Source organism: Macrotis lagotis, chromosome 4, assembly GCF_037893015.1.
Source record: "Macrotis lagotis isolate mMagLag1 chromosome 4, bilby.v1.9.chrom.fasta, whole genome shotgun sequence".
Lineage (NCBI taxonomy): Eukaryota > Metazoa > Chordata > Mammalia > Peramelemorphia > Peramelidae > Macrotis > Macrotis lagotis.
Genome location: NC_133661.1, coordinates 155,780,566 through 155,805,302, shown reverse-complemented (window position 1 = coordinate 155,805,302; position 24,737 = coordinate 155,780,566).

Genomic DNA, 24,737 nt, shown 5'->3' with positions numbered 1-24,737 from the left:
TCATCCAACCTTCCTGGAGAGCAATTTGGAATTTTCCCCAAAAAACAACAAAAATATGCATACCCTTTGATCCAGCAATACCACTACTGGCTCTATGCCCAGAAGAGATTATGAAAAAGGGTAAAAGCATCACTTGTACAAAAATATTCATAGCAGCCCGTTTGTGGCGGCAAAGAACTGGAAATCAAGTAAATGTCCTTCAATGAGGGAATGGTTTAGCAAACTGTGGTATATGTATGTCATGGAACATTATTGTTCTATTAGAAGCCAGGAGGGATGGGAATCCAGGGAAGCCTGGAGGGATTTGCATGAACTGATGTTGAGAGAGATGAGCAGAACCAGAAAAAACATTGTACACCCTAACAGCAACATGGGGGTGATGATCAATGTTGATGGACTTGCTCATTCCATTAGTGCAACAATCCAGGACAATTTGGGGCTGTCTGCGATGGAGAATACCATCTGTATCTAGAGAAAGAATTGTGGAGTTTGAACAAAGACCAAGGACTATTATTACCTTTAATTTAGGGGAAAAAACCTGATATCTTATTATGTAATCTTGCTATCTCTTATACTTTATTTTTCTTCCTTAAGGATATGGTTTCTCTCATCACATTCCATTTGGATCAATGTATACCATGGAAACAATGTAAAGAGTGGCAAATTGCCTTTTGTTGGGGGTGGGAGGAGGGAAATAAGATTAGGGGAAAAATTGTAAAACAAAATAAATTTTAAAAATTTAAAAATAATAAAAAAAAAGAAATTGAATGGAACAATCGATGAGAAAACTACTTCCTCCTTTCCAAACTCTGGAAGCAGAATCCTACAGAGGGATGGAATTTGCAATAAGTGATCCTAGAAATTCATCACTTCTAAACTGCTTTCTGACAACCTGTCAAAGACTTCCTCTCCACCCAGTGCCTCCTAGAGAGAAGTGTATTCCCCTGGGGTAGGGAAAAAGAAACAGATTTCTAGAGACAAATGGTGGTGATGTGGGTGGGTGTCAGAGTCTCCAAATAACATAGAACTTTTGAGAAACAGAAGACACTTAGTGGTATTGTGGGGAAAATCCTTAGACTAGGTCAGAAAAGCTGGATTCTAGAATAGCTCTGGCTAATTTAATGAAGCATCAACTCTGACATTCCCTAGTACCACGTTGTAAAGGAGAGAACACAGTCCTTGCTGTGAGTGCCTGGGTTCAAAACTTGATTCTCCTGCTTAGCTATTTGTGTGAAACTTTACTTGTTAAGCCTCAATTTCCTCCTCTGTGCCATCTCTAAGATCTCCCCAAGATTCTGTGATCCAGTATTTATAGTAATGAAAATTCACTCAACTAGAGACTTTCATTAGGTGGGGATCTTAGCTTCCACCACCTTTGGTTTCTGCCCAGATTAGGGAGGAAGGTGATACATCAGTGCCTTGGGGAAAAAGAGAATGTGGAAATCTAATCACACCCTGGTCTTGTGCTTATTTCTTAGATTCATCTCTTTCAGTCTTGACTTTTCACTTTTACTCACCCATTTACCCTGCCAGGAATGACCTTTCCCTTCCTCCCTTCCTGTCTAAGTCATAATGATCATTCAAAATCCACAATAGTTCTCAGTTTTCCTCTTTTATGCCCCACCTTTCTCTGATCATCCTTAGCCTGTCAATAAACATTTAAGTAGCGACTATGTGCCAGTCCCTACCCTCAAGGAGCTCACAGTCATCAAAGTTTCCTCTCCTGGCTCTGGAGTCAGAAGATGTGGGTTCAAGAACTGTTTCTGACCCTTTCATAGCCCTTTGGGCTAGTCACTTAGCTTTCCTGGGATTCAGTTTCTTGTTAAATAAGGGGGTTGGTTAGCATCTAAGGTTTCTTCCAGTTTCCAGAACTAAGATCTTAAGATTCTTTAAACTCATTCCAATTGGGCACTCAGCACATACTGCCTTTTATTGTTAATTGTCTAGAATGCAAATATCTGATCTTGCTACCTTGACTATAAGATCCTAGAGGGCAGGGACCATGTTTTTTATTTCTATATTCCCATGGAAGATAGCATAGGATGGACCACTCACCAATAAATACTTGTTGAATCGAATGAATTAATGAATGAATGAAGCAGAACTTTGAGCAAAGAGTGAAGAGTGGAGGAATGCTGTGGGCGAGACTCTGAGAGGGAGTAGTAGCCACAGAGCAACAAATTCTAGCTCTGCTACTTAAAGCCATGGCTCTAAGTCTCAATTTTCTTATTGTAAAACAAGTGAGACCAGCATCCCAAATTCAAGATTGGGAGACAGAAGATGTTGGATCTGCCACTTGTCTGACCTTTGGCAAATCTCTCTAGGCCTCAGTTTCCTCATTTGTAAAGATTGAATTAGAAAATCTTTCCAGCTCTACAGTTATAATTCTTTAAGTTATTGGTCAATCCTTAGAAGCAGAGATAAGGGACAGGCTGAGAGGACCCAAGAAAGCACTTGGTAGGAGATGGGAAGTGGGTGGGAAGCACTGGTCCCTGGGCAGAGAACCTGAAGGAAATCAGAGTGTTTGGTTTTAACCTGCTCTAGTGAATATGCATGTAACTATCCAATAACACGTGTGTATGTGTTTGTATGTGTGTTCACATGTGCTATGTGCTGGGAATCAAGGGTGAAGACATAATTTCAGGAATCCTGGAATATGACTTGGTTGATTTAATTTACTTTAACAGACAATGCAATGAGATCAGGTTTTGAGTGAAAATGATCCTGGATTGGTGACTTATATCTCCTCTTTCCCTGCTTTCTTCCTCCTCAAACATAGAAAGAGGGAATATTTGAATATTCTGAGCTGAGTCAGAGGGAGGGAGATCTGGGAGGGAGGACTAGGGTTGGATTTGTACTTGAACCCTATCAGAATGAATAAACTCACAACAATCTATCCTGTCCATAAAATTTGCTACAAATAAACTCCTCCTATCTCGTAACAATATTGCCTAATTTACCAGAAGTAAACAGACTCAGAGACAGTTTTTCTGCATCATAAAAATTGTGAAATTTATGGTTGTAAACACGCCTTCCTCTTCTATGATCAGGTCTTGTCACATTAAAAACCCATCCAGATTGGTATGGGGGAGAAGTGAAAAGCTGCCTTAACCATGAGCATGGTGGAATAGAAAGATGCCAGGGCTAGACATCAGGGTACCTGGGTCCTGTCTGGGTTTGGAGCATAAATTTTAAGTCATTATGTTCCTTCTCCCAGAAGTTATAATCGGATGTGATTTATGGCTTGTCAAGTCAGTGTATTTAAGAAATTATGGATGCCTTTTTTAAAAATCATCTTATTTCCAAATCATCTCTTCCCTTCTCCTACCAAGAAAGACATTCTTCATAAGAGAGAGTACAAGTTGGCAAAATTAACCAAAACAGTCTAGCAATAAATGCATTATTCCTTACCATAATCCCCCAAATCTGAAAATTAGGGAAAGGGCATTTCTTTTCTCTATTCAGGGCCAGGATGGGTCATTATGAAATTCCATAATGTTTTTATGTTTTATTTTGTTTTTCCACTTACATTGTTGCAATGATTATAGTCACTGTTTTCCTGGCTAGGTTCATTTCTATTTGCAGTGGTTCATAAAAGTCTTCTATGCTTTTCTGTATTCTTCATATTCCTTATTTCTTATGACCTAGTAACAGACTATTATGCTTCTGTCAGAATTGTTTAGTCAGTCCCTATTCAGTCAGTATGTAGTTTGTTTCCAGATTTTTGCTAATACAAAAGCATTGCTATAGAAATTAGGCTATATATATTATTATTAGATATGATATATATATATATATATATTAGAAATAGGCTCTCTATATATCTATCTAACTATCTGTATAAACATTTAACTACATCTAACTTCCTTGAGTTGAAGTTCAGATATAGATCCTCCAATTCCAGTTCCATGGTTCCCCCAAAGTCACTAGAAACCTGGTTTCTGATTAGGGAATAAAAAACTCTACCCTCTGGTAAAGAAATGTTGTTAAACAATGACCTATGAGTCATGCAGCCTCAGGCTGCATTACTTAAGTTCGGTTTTCTCATCTGTAGTATAGGTAACCAGACTTTTCTACCTCAGGAGACTGTTGTGAGACTCAGATGAAGTAGTGTGAAGCTGTAAAGCAAGATGTTGAGCCAAGAGATGATTTATTATGATTACCTCAGAGAGGCAGTGTGGTGTAATAGCTCAGAGAGCTAGCCCTGAAACCAAGAAGACCAGGTTTTAATTTCTGCCTCTGACACAGGCTGGCTAACACTGGGCAAGTTACTTGACTTCTCTGTACTCTAGCAAACTCTTTAAAACTAGAAGGTACCATCCTGTTTGGTAGAGGACATTATTCTTCTGGGATTCTCAGATCTAATTATCCAAATCTGACTTGAATCTTCAACTGTCTGTTTATTGGAAGCATCAATATAGCCATCCCACAGACATCTTAAACTTAAACATAATAGGGCCCAAATTGAACTCAACTTTTCCCTAAGGTCTCCCTTCTTCCTAACATTCCTCTTACTATGGAGGGAACTGCCATGCTTCTCCTAACCTAAGCTCTTATTTTAAGGTCACATAAGATGCTCAATGACTTAGTCTTCTTCATCCCCCAAATTCTGTCTGTTGCCAAGTCCTGTCTATTTTTACCTTTGTAAATCTCATGTATATACTTCTAGACCCTTTTTTCCTCACACCTTAATTACTAGATTATTCGTTAGTTGTCCTCTCCCCATTTCTATCAAATTGATCTTCCTAAAGCATCACTCTGACTATTTCACCACCTAGTCAATAAACTCCAGTGGCTACTTCTAGCTACTTCTAGATCCAGGGATATTAAAATTCTGTTTTTATCTGTAGTGTTGTATCATTTCAGTCATATCTGACTTTTTGAGGTTACATTTGGGGTTTTCCTTGGCAAAACCACTGGAGTGGTTTACCATTTTCTTCTCCAGCTCATTTTACAGATGAAGAAACTGAGACAAACAGGGTTCAGTGACTTGCCCAGGGTCATGCAGCTAATAAATATCTGAGGCCAGAATTGAACTCAGGAAGATGATTCTTGCTGATTCAAATTGCTGTGATCCATCCACTGTGCCCTCTTTAAATCTGTAGATATGAAACCCTGATATTAAAGATCCATATAAACTGACCTCCTTTTGTCTTTTCAATCTTCATATATCTTACACCAACCAACTCCTCCACATACTCTGTGATCAAATGGCACAGGCTCTTTGCTATTCCTATAATGACAACCCTCCATCTCTAGGATCTGGGAAATTTCTCTGGCTGTTCCCCCACATCTACAATTCTCTCCTTCCTTATTTTTATTTCATGCTTTAACTGGCTTCCTTCAAATTTCAGTTAAAATTCCACTGGCTGTAAGAAGCCTTTCCTGACAATGCTAATGCCTTCTCTCTTGATTATCTATTTATTCTGCATATAAATTAATTGTACAAAGTTATTTTCATATCATCTCCCTCATTAAGATATCTTGAGAGCAAAGATTGTCTTTTGCCCTTCTTTGTATAGTGCTCAGAACTTAATAAATGCTTGATGACTTGACTATTCCTATGTCCTCACCAGGTCCACTGTGACACCATTTCCTTCCTCCCAAACTTCCAAAGAAACTTCCCCACTTCTAACCCACTGATTGTGCCCCATATATTTCCACTGCATCAAATGAAGGCAGAATTAGTCCCAGGTGGTTCTTCTCAATGATGCACATGGGCTGCATTTGGCAACATATGGTGAGATGGAGATATTAATAACAGAAATCAGAGGCTCTGGTTTAGTCACTCAGTGCTGAAGCAATTTGAGAGAGAGAGAGAGAGAGAGAGAGAGAGAGAGAGAGATACCTTTCAGGGAAGATGGTAAATGTGCTAACATACACAAGACACCCTTTACCAGGTCAGAGGGCCCTCACAGCCCCTTCTAATCCAATTAACCATTTATGGTCAGCAATGATTTTGATTTAGATGTCAGACACTCACCACCAAATAATCTGTCTTCACGATTCCATCTGTTTTCCCTGGATTCAAATGCTTTTTTTTTTTAAATTTGAGCTCGTGAAACACATTATTAATTGTACTCTCTGGTGAGGCAATGTGCATTGCCTCACTTTCTAACCACTGGCTCCACTTTCATTGGGTTAGAGAATTCCTCTGGGGGGAAGCTGAATGCCTCCAAGGCTTACTTTCCATTGGTGTTTTGCAAGTTCCTTGACTGGGGTCCCTTTGCAAAAGAGAGGGTGAAACAATGAAACTAGAGAACTCTACTTCTTCCTTTGGTTCTTTTGTGATTGTGCCACAGAGGAGCTTTAGGATCCAGCATCTGGCTCTCTAACTAGAAACAGGAAGGCTGCTCTGCTCTCCTAACTACCCTATTGTCCTTCCATTTTATTCTGACACAGTCATTCATTCATTAATTCAACTAATCAGACAATATTAATCTGTTTTGTGCAGCGTACTCTGCTAGGGACCAAAGGAGGTATAAATATAAATAAGAGGTAAATTCTGCCTTCAAGAAACTTATAATCTAATTGGGGAGATCAGTGACACATAGAGATAAACACACACACACATATGTATTCATATATGGCTATATATTTCTATGTCTAGATAGATACACAGGGTAGCTAGACTCATCTTCCTGAGTTCAAATCTGACTTCAGACACTTACTATGTGATCCTGTGCAAGTCACTTAACCCTGTTTACCTCAGTTTCTTCATCTGTAAAATGAGCTGGAGAAGGAAACGGCATACTGCTGTGGTATCTTTGCCAAGAAAACAAAATAAGACAAAAAGCAAAAACAAAACAAATGAGTTCACAAAGAGTCAAACATGACTAAAACAACACAGCAACAGCAAATATAGTTAAATAAACATAGAAAGATATGAAACATTTATGTGTAAGAAAGAGAAACTATAATCTTATAATTTCATAGAAAACTTCCTAGTAGGAAAGAGGCACAAGAGGACAAGGGACTTGACCAAAGTCGCATGGCATACATATGCAAGGACTTGCACCAAGCACTTCCTGACTCAGAGACAGGTTTTCTACCCCTTCTGCCATACCAGCTCTCCGGATAAATAATATATTATTTAGAACATGAGAAATGTTTAAGAAATTTTGGGACATCAGAAAAAGAAGGGATTGCACCCAGGAAGGGAATCAAGGGCAGCAAGTAGTAGAGGGAAGGAAGATGAAAACTTGGGTTCTAGTCTTACCACTTCAGTTGATTTGCTCTTTGACCATAAGTAAGTCCTGTCATTTTCCTGGGTCTCAGTTTCTTCAACTATAAAATGAGGTTACCTAACTGTCAACTAGAAGAGAGCAGTGAAGGAATGAGACAAAGGATGTGCAAGTTAGAAAATAGAAGTCAGGAGTTTGGGAAGCTCTGAAAAGTCTGAACATAGTGGGGGGTAAAGTCTTATTTGATCACTGACTACTGAAAAGAGGAATGAAAGGCTATTCTCTGTTTCCTTTATGATATGGTCATCTGCCTATTAACACTTCCCTGGGAATCTTTAATTGGACTTCATTAGATAGTTTCTGAGATTGTTTCCAACTTTAACATTCTACCATCTATGACTCATGTTTTTGTCTACGTGGGTGTAGGGAGGGGGAGGAAACTTCAATCTGTTGCCTCCCACACTAGTGTTGTCCACATCCCATATTTTTCTCTCTACCCTCCAGGACAGGAATGAACCCAAGAAAATTATCCCTTCTATAATCAATCTTGGTCCTCTGATGGATGGAGTCTTCCCACTGAAGGAAAGCAATTCTCTAAAGGTAGTTTTCTATGTTTCTCTCCTTTAGACCTGGCAGAGAGTCAAGGAACAGTGGGGGTGAGGAGAGGGTAGGGAGGGAAAGTTCGTGATAATTCCCCTATTTTACAAATTTGAAAAATGAGATAGTGTTTTCATGACATGTTTCCAATCACAGCAGTGGGATTCTTTCCATGGTGAGTCCCACTTCCTACTGATATAATTCCAGCTGACAGTCATAGTGGAGAGCTATTTCCCCACAAAGGAGAACTTAAAGTTAGGTTTTTGAACCACTTTTGCCACTGCTTAATATGTGGTCAATCACTCAAATTTTCCCGAGACTGTTTTCTTCTTTGTAATAGATAGTTGAGTATTTCATTCACTTCTTGCCTTTTGAGGACAGAGAAAAGTTTAGATGAGAATTTGACCTGGGGAAATAAGACTCAGTAGGCCTCCATACCTTCTCTCTCAACCCTATAATCAAGTTGAAATTACCATTAAAATCGGCCTGAAATTGAAAAGGGCAATATGTTACCTGAGAAGGGAGATTGCTATGTGGTAATTGTCCATATAACATCTTTTTTTTTTTAAGTTTTTGCAAGGCAGTGGGGTTAAGTGGCTTGCCCAAGGTCACACAGCTAGGTAATTATTAAATGTCTGAGGCTGGATTTAAACTTAGGTACTTCTGACTCCAGGGCCGGTGCTCCATCCACTGTGCCACCTAGCCGCCCCCTATATAACATCTTCATCTCTTCCCCCTGAGTTACTTCCTTTACCTTACCCAATGGTCAATAATGAATAGAATGGTGGGGGTAGCAAAACTAAAGACTTATTAAACACCCCAATTCATCGAACCTTAAGGGCAGTACTGAGGAGGCAGATAAAAATAAAAAAAAAGGCAGAAGACAATTTTGAACCTCAAATAAAACAAATGAAACAAATTATAAGGAAAATAGAAAATGAGGAAAAATTTTGCAACAAGTATTTCTGATAAAGGCCCCATTTCTCAAATATACAGATCACTGAATCAAACTTATGAGAATACAAGCCATTCCCCAACTGATCAAAGAATATGAACAGGTAGGTAGTTTTCAGACAAAGACATCAAAATTATCTATAGTCATATAAAAAACACTAAATCATTATTGATCAGAGAAATGCAAATTAAAACAACTCTCAGGTACCTCACACTCAACAAAGTGATGAATATGACAAAAAAGGAAAATGATGAATGTTGGGATATGGGCAAACTGGGACACTAATGAACCATTGATGGAGTTGTGAACTGATCCAACTTTTTTGGAGGCCAATTTGAAGCTATGCCCCACAAAATTGTGCATACATTTTGATCCAGCAATGCCACTTCTATATCTATATCCCAAAGATATCCCCAAAAGAGGGGAAAGGACATATTTGTACCCAAAATATTTATAACAGCTCTTTTTGTGGTGGCTTAGAATTGGAAATCAAAAGGATGCCCATAAATTGAGGAATGACAAAACAAGTTGTGGTATATGATTGTAATGGAATATCATTGTGTTGTAAGAAATAACAAGCAGAAATGATTTCAAAAAAAACCTGGAAAGACTTGCATGAATTGATGCAAAGTGAAGTGAACAGAACCAGGAGAACACTGTACATAGCAATAACAATATTGTTCCATGAAGACCTATGAATGACTTAGCAGTTTTCAGCAATACAATGTTTCAAGACCATCCCAAAGGACTAATGATGAAGCATATGATTCATCTCCAGAGAAATAAGTGATATTGTCTGAATATAGATCGAAGCATCCTCTTTTTTCACTTTTTTTCTCATTTTTTTTTAAAATTTGAATCTTCTTCTATAAAATGACTACTTTGGAAATGTTTTATATGCTTGCACATATCTACCCTATATCTGATTGCTTTCCAGATTGGGGGGGAGGAGTAGGAAAGGAGAGAGGAACAGAATATGAAAATCAAAACTTTAAATAAAAATGGTTAAAAAAAAAAGAACCAAGTGCTATAGAAATGTAAACAGTCCAAGTAATGGGCTTGAAATCAGGAAGATTTGAGTTCAAATAGGGTCTCATTACTTACCAGTTGTGTGATCTCGAGCTGTTTACTTAACCTCTGATTGCTTCAGTTTCCACAACTGTAAAATGGGGTGGGTGGTGATAATAATAATAATACCTACCTCACACAAGGGCAAGCACTCACAAGGGGGTAAGACGACACGATACTTGGACATCTTAAAGATCTGTCTTAAGAAGTTTGAATTTAATTGTGCAGCATGGGAGTCTTTGGCACAGGACCTCCCAGCATGGCCTGCCCTCATCAATGAGGGTTCTGCCCTCTATGAGAAGGGTAGAACTGAAGCAGTTAAAAGGAAACATGGAATCCATAAGTTTAGAATTCCCACTCCAGGATTATTTGCGCCCAACCTGTGGTGAAGCATTCTGAACTCATATTGGGCTGATCAGCCACAGTCTGACACATTGTGTCTCAAAATTTATCTCAAATATAGTGATGTCATTTTAGTCTTCTCTGATAACGAAGGACAAGAACTAAGAACCAACCCAGGGTTGTTATGAGGATCAAATAAGATAGTAATTATATAATAGTAATCAAATAAGATAGCACTTAGCACAGTCTATCACAATATAGGCTCTATATAAATGTTATCTATTAATAATAATTATTATTGTTATAACTATCATAGAATCATAGGTTTGCAGTAGGAAGGGACTTGAGAGATCATCATCATCATTATATAGTCAGCTTTTAAGTATTGACTAGTGGAATATCCATGGGAAGCTGGCAGTAAGCCAGGATTGGAAAAGGGTGGGTTTGTTCAAAGAAAGATCAAAAACTTGTGCACGTAGATGTGTGTGCCCATGCACATATCTGAGTATATTGTTTATTTCTGATAGTCTGTGTACATGGCTGTATTTTAACAACGAATGATGCCACTATTTTAAATCAACCATGGCTTACTTGCCACTCTTGCTGGAAAAATAGCTGTATTCAGCTGCGCTGACCTTGGACTATTGGGTGAATTATTCATCTGTTGTTGTTATTTGTCCTTCATTCTTGAAGAAGACCATGACATCAGGGAGGTGATGTCAAGACTTGCAAGTGAGTTGGATCTAAATGATGAGGTGCTAGGCAAACTCACCAGCCTCACTTTCTCCTCCTGAATCATCGGATCCTGTGGCCAGATATGGATCAGGATGACTGGAGATGACCCTCACTCATCTTCTACTGTTATAACCAAAGAAGTACACAGTCTGAATGAATCTCTGGACGAAGAATTCTTTGTTTGGAGAGTTTCCCTCAATCTACTGATTTACCCTAATCACTGATCCCCATGTCTAACTGTCCTGGTTGAGGATACAACAGAGCCCAGCTTTATAGAGAGATCCCAAAGACCTCATCTGGGGGACTTACATTGCAGATTTAGAAATGTGAAACCAGGCTTACTTATTAAGTTTTATTTTTTTTCCTCCCCGGCACACTCCATCTCATACATTGCCTGACACATGCCATACATATAGCAAACAATTCAACTAACTGGAGCTGGGTGAATGGAGATGCAGTCATGGGTCTGACTGTGGATGACTAGAGGGTGATAAGGTTATACTAGGCACAGTTTACTGGATCGTGTGCTTTATGATTCAATTCCTCTCCATTATTTATGTTTTATCTCTGTGCCTTTATTATTCCCCCCCCCCCCATGCCTGGAATGCTAATCCCCTTTAGCTCTGCCTCTCAGAATCCCTAATTTCCTTTGAATTCCTAATTTTCTCAGTTTAAATACCACTTTCTTTTGAAGACTCTTTCTTGTTCTCTCAGCTGACAGAGATGTGGCATCTAAAATTACCTTGTATAAAATTACCTTGTATCTATTTGTATCTACCTTTATTTGTATTTGTTGTCTCCCCATTAGAATATAAGTGACTGACAAACAAGAAGTGCTTAATAAATACTTGCTGACCTCATAGAATCATAGATTTAGAGTTGGAAGGTCACTGGAAGTCATTTAAGTCTATGCAACATATTCATTCTTTCCTTAGAAACACACAAAAATCAGTTGCTAAATTTTAAGGGGAATTGAATGGTATGGGAGTAGATTAGTAAGAAAGAAATGTTTATCACATCATGAAGATCTACCTATGAAAAGATATCAAATTAGGAAGGTTTTTTTCCCTTTGCCTCTCCAGCTCTTAGAACAATGTCTTATACACAGAAGATATTTAATAAATTCTAGGTGAATTGAAATGAAAATGAGTGTAGCAATCATGCTAGGTTATGTCAATCTCCCCAGTTTGTACTTGCTGATTGGGTCCCCCAAGGGATATCCTGTGGATCCAGGCTCCTAAATTGTACATTACGAACTCTCCCCCCATCATGTGTTTACCCTTAATAATCATCTGATTGACACCATAAATTCAAAGCAAGGATGTTTTTTATAAAATAGCATATAACATGAATAGTTGTTAACAAAATATTCTTCTCATAAACTTGAGGCAGTACAGCTAGGTGGTAGTGGATAGAGCATAGATCTGGATCTCAGACACTAGTTGTGTGTTCCTGGGAAAGTCACTTAACCCTGTTTGCTTCAGTTTTCTAATTTGTAAAATGAGCTGGAGAAGGAAACCACAAACTTCAATATCTTATCAAGTTATCTGAAATCAAATTTGAATTTAGGTCTTTCTGATTCCAGGCCCAGAACTCTATCCACTGAGAAAACTAGGTGCTTCCTGGCTGCTTATGTTTCTTTAGTTAGTTTTCTCTTTTTTTAGGTCTGTTCAGCTATCTATATGATCTATAGGAACTCCTTCCTTGCTTAGCAAAGTTTTAACTCAATGTAGTATCCCTCTCATGCTACAAAAAAGCACTAGTAATTCATTTCCAAAAATTATCTGAAATTTCTATTTTAGGGATTTAGAAGGGTCTCCATTTAGAAGTAATTTGCAGTAAAAACAAAAGTGTTGTCTTTCTCATACAGCTTAGTGAGTGCTTCACATCTCCCCCAAAGTATCTCACTAAATACTTTCAATATCTTTGTCCCTTAAGTCAAAAAATACCCCCCTTTAACTAAAAATATTCTGTTTGGCTCTAGGTGCATTGCTAGATATCAGTATTTGAGGAATGCAGCAAACAGATGGCTCATATCAACAGCCATATTCACAATGGACAGTAATACAACCAGTATCAGTACTTAAGCTTGAAAACAAAAGGGAAAAATTGTTAATTACTCCAGTGGGATTCCTGCTACACTAAGGGATCCCAATTTCCTCAATTAGGTTGAATTTAGAATTTCTTCCAGGATTGTCTGCAAATGCATAGTCCTGCTACCCAAAATATATCCTGGACCAGTCATTGAAGTTTAGTAGAGCTCCATTTAGGTTTCTCCCTTAATTTATACTTAGATCTCTCTTTTCTCCCCTTATGATTATTTGAATTTCAAGGTATTCTGTAGCTCGTCCTCCTAAAATTACAGGTCCCCAATCTCCATAGGTGCAGGCACCTGTAATATTTCATCCTTTGTTCATGAAGAGGACCAATGACATCACAAGGGTTGTCTTGACTGGTGAATGATTGGATTTAAGTGAGGCAGAGCTGTGCAAAGTCATCAGCCTCCCACTCTCCTCCATAGTCATTAAAGTTCAATGGCAAGATCAAAGCAAGATGATTGGTGATGATCCCGGATAGAGTGGATGACCTTGCTCTTTCTAAATTAAGGTCTTTCCCAGGTCTGTTTGTCTGAGGTAATGCCCGTTCAATGACTAAGGACTAGATGAGAATTGAGACAAACGATGACCTACCTTACCAATCACAAAAGTAACAATCTGGAAAGACCTTCAAAATTTCTGTGACTGTAATAGTAATCCAGTTGACATCATAAATTTAAAATAAATGCATTTATTGAAATAACATCTAGCCTGCATAGAGGCAATGAAACTTTCCCCTTATCAATCTGGGATACATTCTCCCTCAAATAGGTACCACCTCAGAAGGAAGAACATGTTTACAAGATTCAAACATATAGGATTCATGTGGTCAAACCACTGACACTTCAAGGCTTCACTTCTCATTTGGTGTCCTCACACTGCTCTCCAGTGGGCAGTGTCTCTGTTGGGCTGGTTCTTCAACTGAGCTTCTCTCCACATCTCAATTCAGCTAATAGGCTTAGCTCCTTTGCCACTCTATGTAAAAATATGGAATGAATTACTTGGTGTGAACTTCTCTAGGGTTCATCTTTTTATAAGTCACATATATACCATTCTAAAATGTCCACACTTTATGTTTGTGAATAGACCACTTAGAGTGGCCATTCAAGCCTGAAATGAGCTTTACCCCTAAGTCTTTTAAAAACATCTCAAAAATATGGCTGCCATCATAGTTTCCACGAGGAAAACTGGGATTCAGGAGATAGGGTGAGGCAGAGATGTCAAGGATCTTTGCTTGCGTATGGGTCATAGGAGCTGACAGATCACATGATGGAGGCTCCCCATGTCACTGGGACTATGAGGTGGCCCTGTCATCATCAATCATCTTCATTCACCACTTGAAATCCTAACCTGGATTTTTGTGCTGGTTCTACTGTTAATTGGCAAGTGAGACCTTGGGAAAGCCACTTCTTATGGGTCTCATTTTGTTTATCTAAAAAATGAAGGGGTCAAAATATATCTCTAAATTCAAGTTCTAAAGAAATTCTATTATTGGGGGGGGGGTGATGTACTTGGCTCCATGAAACAACAGGTATAGAGGCATGTTTATTCTTTGACATCTTCAGTTTCCAGGGTAGGAGATGCTGCTTGGAAATAAAGCCTCCTTTACAGGAGTGTGTGTGTGTGTTTTTGTGTGTTTGTGTGTGAATGCTAAGAGGGACATGGATAGAGACAAACAGAGAAACAAAGACCAAGTCATAGAGATAGATAACGAGAATAAAGGGGGAACTGAGAAAGACAGAGAAATGGAGAAAGTCAGAAAGACAAAGGAACAGAGGCAGAGACCAAGAGACAAATGAGAGGGGAGAAAGAGAAGGCAGAGACATACCCTCTTCACTTCCAAAGAAATGAGCTACATTTCCATTGCCCTCAGACCTGCCTATATAGAATATTATAGGTATTGGGGGCAAATAGCAAAGTGATTGAATGGAAAGAATACTGCATTCAACCAAAAGACCTAGGCTCAACAAGTCTCTCTGGGTTTCTGCTTCTTTCTCTAAAGGAGTTCAGGTTAAGATCCCTTCCCTGAGATCCCTTCCATGCTAGAAGTTTCAGATTTGCCTCACCGGGGTTGTCCTTGTCCTGAAATGAAGTAATGTATACAAAGTAGTTTGCATACTTCAAAAAGCTCTAGCAAAATTAACTAGTATTGTTATTTTTGCATTATTTCCTGTTGTTAACATACCTGTCCACCTTCCTGCATATCCCAATTTGGACATTTCAACATTAGCTACCCTGAGACTGGAGACCAGGGACATACTATTAAGATTGGTTAATTCTGAAGAGAGTACTTATCCAAAATGGTCAGTGTGAGCTAGGTAGCAGGAAATCATGGGAAGAGTTCTGGATTTAGGTGCCAATCCCCGCTCAGTTGTTTGGCTGACTTTAGTAATTTACTCTCTCTGGGTAATTTTTTTACCTCATCTGGAAAATATAGGGATTAGATTAAATCTTCAGTGTCCATTTCAAATACTCTAAGATGTTCTATCTACAAGTTCAACTTTCAAGGAGACTTCTTATGAAGTCAGAGAGCAGGGAAGGCCCTTGGAAGCCATTGAGTTCAATCCTTTGGTTCATAATGAGGAAATTGAGACTTAGATCATCAAGTAACTTGGCTAAGGTCACACAGTGTATGGTAGACTGGAATTTAAACACATATTCTAAATCCAAACCCTGAACTCTGTTCTCTCACATCCCTATCTAAGTCATGGCCCAATCTGTCAGAAAAATAATTAGCATTCACACATAGTTATTCTAAATATGTCCAAAGCTTCCCTCCATAATCAAACTTCCCTTATCTGCTCTTACCCTCCCCACTCCCAAAAAGATAAAGTAAAAACAGTTGTCATTTAAAAAAATTGAATGAATGAAACCCCTCTACCCAGTTGAAAAAGAAACAAGAACAAAGCCCTTATAACAAAAAGTCAAACTAAAAAATTGCGCATTGACCATGTTCCAAAAACATGTATGTCATTCCGCATCCTGAGTCCCTTTCCTCTCTGTCAGAAGCTTTATCACTGGCCTGGTGGAATCATGGTTGGTCACTACACATTTTAGAGTTCTAAAATCTTTGAAAGTAAAACAATTAAAAATCAAGTATAATTTCCTGAAAATTATTATCACTAAGGAGGACCTGACATACTTCCCATAGTGTAGGAGAGTTTTTCAGAGGGGAATATATGTAGAATAAGCAGGAAAAATTAAATGTGTCTCAAAAAAATGGGAGATGAGGACACTAGTTACCCCAGCCTCTATTATCTGTGTGACTGTTTAAGTCTCTTCTGTTGTTGGTGTACGAGTGCCCTCTCGTGGTTACTGTGGTGACATTGCAATACAAACCATTTGAAGGACTGGAGGGAGATACAGAGGGGTGTCACCTCTATTATCCTGCATCTTCAGACTTTCCTCACCTCCCCTGTTCTTGTAATAAGTAGTTAGAGACTGGGAAGGCATTTCTTCCCCTCCACTCCCCCCACCAATTTCTGACCCAGGTATTCAACTATCTTGTTTAAACAGCTCATAGAGCTGGTAATTCCATGCTCTAGCATCTCTTGTGATGGGGATCAAAAAAGTCACCTAAATACTTCATTTTGAATTTTAAACTGTCTTTCATTGAAACAGAGTTGTTCAATATATATAGTAGGTGTCCTAATGAATGCTTGTTGAATGAATGGTTGCATATGGGATATTTGATTAACTTGGACAATCCATGACCCTGATTCTAGTATTTTGGGGTAAACTTAAGCTTCCCTAAGTGACTTAACATACACTATTCCAGCTCTTAATTGTACCTGCACTATAAGAATTGAGACTGAGGACCCAGGTCTGGCTCCACCACTAACTATATGATTTGGGTAATAATAACGACAGCTAGTATATGGAGCCTTAAGTTTTGCAAAGCACTTTATATGTGTTAACTCATATGATCCTTATAGCAACCCTATAAGATAGCTAGGTTAAGAATAAGAGCCCCGGACCTGGAGTCAGGAAGATCTTAGTTTTGATCTTAGTTCTGATCAAATACTTAGGTAGTGTGATCCTGGGCAGGTCACTTAACCTCTGTTTACTTTAATCCACTAGAGAAAGAAATAGTAAACCACTTTAATAAAATTCCATATCAGAGTTTTCTGAATAACAACTATTAAAGATAGATGCTATCATTATCTACATATTATAGATGAAGAAACTGAGGCAGCAGAGGTTAAATGACTTGCCCAGGGTCACACAGCTAGTAAATAGTTGGATTTAAATTCAGGTCTCCCTGACTCCAAATCTATTGCAACTTCTAGTTGCTTTACAAGAATGTTAAATCAATTTACTTCTCTGAGACTGTTTCCTCCTCAGAAAATTGTGTCTGATGATTCTTAACTTCACAGAGTTACTGTGAAGAATTAGTGAGATAATTACATAGCACGCACTAGTTAGAGCTGTAATAAAGATTCTAATACCTGGAATAGTGCTCACGTGACCATTAAGGGGACTCACAGTTGAAGGTCAATCCATAAGAGGAAGATCCAAGTCCCTGTTGGTCCTGCTGCTGCATTGGGAAATTCCATGGAGGTGGCAAGCCATGATGAAGGAGGACATAAAAGACAGTTTGTACGATATTGCTGTCACTGCATACAATGTTCTCCTGCTTCTGTTCTGTTCTCTTTGTATCAGTTCACATAAGTCTTTCCAGGTTTTTCTGAAATCATCCTGCTTGTCATTCCCTAAAGCATAATAATATTCCATCACAATCATATACCACAGCTTATTCAACTATTCCCCCAATTGATGGGCATCCCCTCAACAAGAACCCTTTCCTAAGGACTTCACAAATTAGTTGGAAGTTTAAGAGAGTCATGGAAGGGTAGCTCACACTACAGAGAAGCCCAGGCTAAATTCCATAAGGAGTTCAGTCAGCAATTGAGGATTTATCTCTGGGACCAGAGATATAGAGCTAGAAGGGACCTCAGGAATCATCTATTCAACCCTTCCTTCGCTCTCCTCATTTGACAAATGAAGCAGAGAAACTGAAAAACTTGTCCTGGATCTCACAGCTAGTGAGTGTCAGAACCAGAAGGAGGTAAGAAGACAGAGGGTTACAGAGGGTTTGAAAGACTTCAAGAAGATGCCACGGCTTCATCCGAACTGATATTTTGAAAGATGAGGAGGATCCAAGTAGGAGGAAAGGAACAGGGGTGGGCGTGGGGGTGGGGAAACACTGGCTGTTGGCATCTTAAATGATAAAAATGCAACCTGGAGCTTGTTGCAATGGAAAAAGCATTGGATTCAGATGATCTGACTCAGAGGACCTGGGTTCACACACCACTTCCACCATTCACATTGTGACTTTGGGCAAATCCTCCTACCTTTTCTTGGTTTCAGGTTCCTCATCTATAAAAGGAGGAGCTTGGACTAGAAGGTTTTCAAGGTCTCTTCCAACTTAAATCTATGATCCTAAGCATTACATTTTAAAGTTGTAGCTTGTCTTTCATTCTCTAAGACGATGAAGACTCACTTTTTCCTCTGTAGCCATGTGGGTCCATGGCTACATGATTCAGGACAACTGGAGATGACCCTGGATAGAAGGAATCAGGGTTAAGTGACTTGCCCAGGGTCATACAATTAGTAAGTCTTGATTGCCTGAGAATGGATTCAAACTCCTGTCCTCCTGATTCCAAGGTCAGTTTTCAATTCACTGTGCCACCTAGCTGCCCCAGGAATCAGTATAGTATAGTGGTCTTAGACATACTGTTCCTAGAGTCAAGAAACTGGGATGCTGGAAGGGCTTTAGAGGTCAAAACTCATAATTGATCCTAGAGTCAGTAGGAAATCTCTTGTTTTCCATTGTAGATAGTGTCAGTGTTTTAAATAGGAGCTTGGAAGAGAATGATCAGTCTGGACAAGAGTGATTAGGGAAAGCTTCAGAAGAGGGATTAGAGTTCAAATCCCAATCCTGAGACCTTCCCACTGTGTGAACATGGACAAGCCCTTTGATCTCTTTGAGCCTTAGTTTCTTTACCTGCAAAATGGTAACATGTGTTCTTACACTTCATACCTTAAGGGGGACTTTTGATTATAGGCTTTATAAGTCTTAAGATGCTATAGAAATTTGAGCTGTTTATTATTGTTATGGTTGTTATTATTATTAAAATGACCCTTTTGTGAACTGTACTCACATTGAATCCAAAAGGCCAGATTGGAGAGAAACTCTATGTTCTGAAATCCCAGATCACCAAGGCTCTCATGGAAGGGCTGACATGCTACTGGTTCTGTAGCAATCACTGAGAATGTGAACAGGTCTGTGCCTCTAAACACAGGGGACTGAGTGGCATGAAGGGAGTATCTAACTGCATCAACTTCTGCCCTATGGCCATTAGCAATGTCCCAGTTTCCAGATCTGGAAAGATCTGGGAACTAATCAACCAGAGAGAAGTAAGACAGTCCCTGCACCCTAGGAGTTTATAGGACAACTGAGGAAATAAGATGATTATAAAATGGTGATAACACCAGGTAGGATTTGTAAAGGGAAAAGAATTCAAGTCGATCCCCAAAACCTATGGCAAAAATAGAACACTCCTTACCCTCAAAGATCTTACATTCTAAGGAGTGAGGCAACTTGGACATACATGTCTTTGTGAAAGAAATACAAGTTAATTTTGGAATGAAGGCATTAGTAACTTGGATGATGAGCAAAACAAAAGCTTCATGTGGAAGGTGTAGTTTGAGTTGAGCCTTGAAGAAAACCAGGAATTCTGGGGAGAGAAAAATGAGTAGGGAGTACATTCCAGGGAAGGGGGACAACCAGTGCAAATTCACAGAAATAGAAGATGGAGGCACATGGGCTAGTTTCACTGAACAGCTAAATTTTGGAAGGAGAGTAGTATATAATAAGTCTGGTTATGAAGGACTTAAAATGCCAAGTGGAGAAGCTTATATTTGATGCTAGAGTTACTTAGGAAGGACTAATATTCAAATTTAGATACAGTCAATATTACACGAGAGAGAGAGAGAGAGAGAGAGAGAGAGAGAGAGAGAGAGAGAGAGAGAGAGAGAGAGAGAGAGAGAGAGGCTTGGACAAGTGTGGTCAGGAAAGACTTTTAGGGCAAAGGTAGGACTGGATCTATACCTTGAAGTTTTTCTACAATCCTTTCTATAAGGCCTATTTTTTAAAATGGCAATCAGGGTTAAGTGACTTGCCTAGGATTACACAGCTGTTAAGTATCTGGGGTCACATTTGAACTCAGGTCTTCCTGACTTCAGGCCCAGTGCTGTATTCACTACACCATTAAGCCTTACAAGGCATTTCTAAAAGTGGAGGTGGAGGGGAAAAGGCACTTCATGTTTGGATTAGCATAATCAAAAACATGGAAATGTAAAATTGAAGGGTACCCAGAAGATCAGTTTGGCCAGAACAGAACATATACATTACATAGTAGGAGAAAGAAAATAAAGTCTAGAAGGGAGGTTAGGGTCAGATAGAAGAAAGCCTTAAATGCCATTGTTTCATAGAAAGAACACTGGCTATAGAGTCAGGCAAACCTGACTCTTCCATTTATGAGATGTATGACCTTGGGCAAATTACTTCATCTCTCTGGGCCTCAATTTCCTCTTCTGTAAAATGAGAGGGTTGGACTAGATGATCTCTTTACAGCTCAAAGTCATGTGATCCAATGGGGAAGAATTGTGAAGAAAGCTGATTAATTCAATTAATTTCAACAAGCTTTTATTAAGGGCTTGTTCTCTGGAAGACACATTAAGAAATAAGATTGGAACCATGTATGATGTGTGAAAGCCTTCTTCTTCCTCCTTGGTATTATCCTGGGAGTTTCTGTGCTCCTCTTCCCAGGAACTGCCCTGTTCAGTTGTCCTTTCTATCTATAACTCCATCTTTAACTTACTGTATGACTCTTGACAATATTGTCCACCTTGGTCCTCACTTTCCTCATCTGTAAAATAATATTTGACCAGATCTCTAAAGTCTCAACTCCAATAATCTGTGAAATTTAGCATTCTGCATTTAAAGGGAGACTTTGGGGGGACAACTGTTGGAATTTTGGATCCTAAGTGGGAGGCTAGTGAGAGACAGAGAGGGCATATTCAGATGGCATCTTTATGCTTACTACTTTATTAGCTATACTTATTAAAGCTTTGACAAACACAACCTCCCTGGACCTCAATTTTCCTATCTGTAAAATGAAAGAGTATACTGAATGGTCTTTACAATTCTTTCCAGCTACAAATCAACAATCTTATGCCATTTAGGTAAATACAGCTCCTAACCAAGAGAAAGCCTTCTTTTTTCTAATGGCGCTCCAGAAGAAAAAATCTAACTCTACCCAGTCAAGGCCCTGAAGAAATATAGTCAGGGTTAAAATAATAGCAATCTCTTGTACTTGTCTAGGCTTTTATCCTTTTCAGACTGTCTCCAGTAATTGAAGATAATCCAGCTCCTGTTTTCTCTGTCACCTTCTGAACTAGAGCAGAACTACTAGAAATTTCTGTTTTTCTTTCTCACCTTTCAGTGTATCCAGTAGTCACACCTAGGGCTCTGGAGAACTGTTAAGTTCATCAACCCTCCTGGACCAGCTCTATCTATTAACAAACCTACTCTGTGCTAGGCACTAGGGGTTCAAGAACAGAATGAAACCATTCCTACTCATGAGGAATTTACATTATAAAGTGAATAAATATATACATACAATGTAGGAAATATACCATGTTGGAATCTCCTACTATGTAATGTATATGTTCTGTTCTGGCCAAACTGATCTTCTGGGTACCCTTCAATTTTACATTTCCATGTTTTTGATTATGCTAATCTAAACATGAAGTGCCTTTCCCCCTCCACCTCCACTTTTAGAAATGCCTTGTAAGGCTTAATGGTGTAGTGAATACAGCACTGGGCCTGAAGTCAAATTTGAAAGAAAAGGTGCTAGAAATTGGAGGTAAGAAAAGGTCAGGAAAGGCTTCATGAAGGAGATGGTGTTGGAGTTGCTATTCAAAGGCTTAGGTATTGAGGACATAATTCCCTATTTCCCCACTATAATCTCCCTATAACAGACTGGAAAGATGGTATTCCTGACCTGCTGTTTTGATACAAGTTAAAGAACTTTTGACTTATGGCAACCATTAGGTCAGTCACCCGAACCGCCATTCCCAGAGTATTGCTGCTGTGGTATTCTTCTCTATCCTCCTTGGGCTCAATGGTCAAACTCCTTGACAGAAGAACCTCCCTCTCTTCAAGGACCATTCCACCCCTGTTTAAACTTCTCTTGGTGCTACAATATACCTATTGTTTGTGACTCAAATGGATTCCTACTTATTGCTCTGAGTTCCAAAATTGCTCAGTGTTTTTTTTTTTTTTTCAAAAACCTACAGCCCTGAACTGCAGGCTTTTCCTATAAAAGGAAGAAGAGGAGGAGAAGGAGGAAGGGGGAGGAGGAAAAAGTTATCATTTATGAGGGATTTAAGATTTTCTATCCAGAAAGAATTACAAGGGCATTTCTATCATTTTCAGAGACCAGGGCTCTCCACACAAACAAAGGGATTTCTTAGAGTGTCTAGTTCTCTCCTCCTCCCCCTCCCCTTTCCTTTTTCTTTTCTCTCTCTAAGAGCTCTCATTTGGAAGAGGCACTGAGTCTTCTCAACAGAAGTGGTTACTTAGGCACTGGGGGACCATTCTAATCAAATGGAAAAGCAGAGTTCCTCACTCCAATCCAAAATCGCCCCAAAGACACTCCCCAGTGTTGCATATGCAATGAGCCAATTAAAAAAGCAATTCTCTGAGGAGGACCAAGTTGACTGTTCTGAAAGTGGCAGAAGTCAGGGAGGCCCTCTGAGTTAGCACATTGAAAATGAAAGGACCCTGAGGTCATCTGGCCCATCCTACTTCACTGATTCCCCAGAAGGTCAAGAGACAGGGCCAGCTAAAGCCAGGAGGCCAAACCATGCAGCAGGAGGTCCAGAGTTCAGGATTCTGCTATCATTTTCCTTTTCTGGGAAAGAGTTCAATAGGGCAAGGTCTTCCTTTAGTTATTCTTTAAAAAGATGTGCCATTGCCTTCTGGGAAAGTCCCAAATATGTTTCCTTAAGGAGGGTTGAAAACTTTTCCCATCCTCTCTCTTTGAAAGACAAACCAACCAACAAACATAAAATGCCCACTGTGTGCTAATCACTATGGATTCAAAGACAAAAATGAAATGGTCCCTACCCTCAAGGAGCTTACATAATAACTGGGAGAGAAATATGTACATTATATGTCCATATATGTGTATATATATATTATATACAAAAGGAATGTATCAATATAAAGCAAGTAGATAGAAAAAGAATTTATTAACCTCTTCATATGTGACAGGCACTGCTAAGCACTGGGAAAATAATGAAATATTAATAAATAAGACAATTTTTAAGGATCTTCCATTCCAGTGATGGAAGGGGGGTAGTGTTGGAGAAAGGTACTGCTAGGGAGAATAATGGATGGTGCCAGGAGTGCTGTGAGCTGGGTCTGAGCCTCTCAGACCTATCCATCATAGTAGGACTTAACCATTAGGAGAATGCATTTCAGGGTGAGAAGCTCTTGGGTGAGAAGGTTATGTTGAGGAGATGGAGAAGCCTAGAGAGTATGAGGAGCTGGAGAGTACGGAAAGACTTCAGTTGAGAGATTTTTGAGAGGCAGAAGCAAGGAGGGGAGTGAGTTAGTGACCCTGGGTTCAAATGTTGCTATGACAATACCCATGTCATTTTGGATAAGTCACTATGCTTAGGCCCATCTGTAATATGAGGGGGTTAGATGATATTTTCTCAGAGATTTCTTTTAGTTCTAAGTTCATGTTTCTATGATTTAGTATTTGGAAAGGTTTCCAGGAGCCACGGAATTTGAGAGTTGCAAAGAATCTTAGATTATTTCCTTGATCTTTGTCCCAATTGTCATTCTTATGTTCCCATGATCATTGGGTCTACTCTGATTCACAGGCAATTAATTGCCTACAGCCTCTATGGATCTCAGTTTCCTCATTTGTAAAATGAAGGAGTTGGACAAGGTGATAGCTCTTTCAACTTTAATCCCAACCGAACTATAGTGTCATCTACAAGGTTGTAAAACAGTCATTAGACTCCTGACTTTATGATTGTGTTTGACTCTGGGCTTGCCACAACCTCCCTGAGTCTGCTTCCTCATTTATAAAATGGGAAAATAATGCTCCTACAAACTATTTATTTTATTTTTGTTGGGTAGCTAGGTGGCATAGTGGGCAGAGTACTGGGCCTGGAGTTAGGAAGACTTATCTTCTAAATTCAGATTCAGCCTTGGACATTTACCAGCTGTGTGACCCTGGGGAAGTCTCTTAATCCTGGTTGCCTCCATTTCTTCATCTGTAAAATGAACTGGGGGAAGGAAATGGCACACCCCTCTAGTATCCTTGCCAAGAAAACTCCAAATGCATTTACAAAGAATTAAACATGACTGAAATAACAAAAACAAAAGTTCCTACAACCTATTTATGTTGAGAGGTAAATGGTACCTCAATGGATATTAAGCTTAATTCCTTCATTTTTTGGATTCTAATATCAGATGATGAAATAAAGACTTGAACTCAGGTCCTCTGGCTCTAAATTCCATTCTTTTTGTCACTGTACCAAAGACACATAGGTTTCTCATGAGGGCAAGTGCTTGCTAAACTAAATAAAGTTTACTGGACTGTCACTTTCCTTTGTGTGATCTCTGGGGTTACATGAAGCAAATTTCTCTCTCTCTCTCTCTCTCTCTCTCTC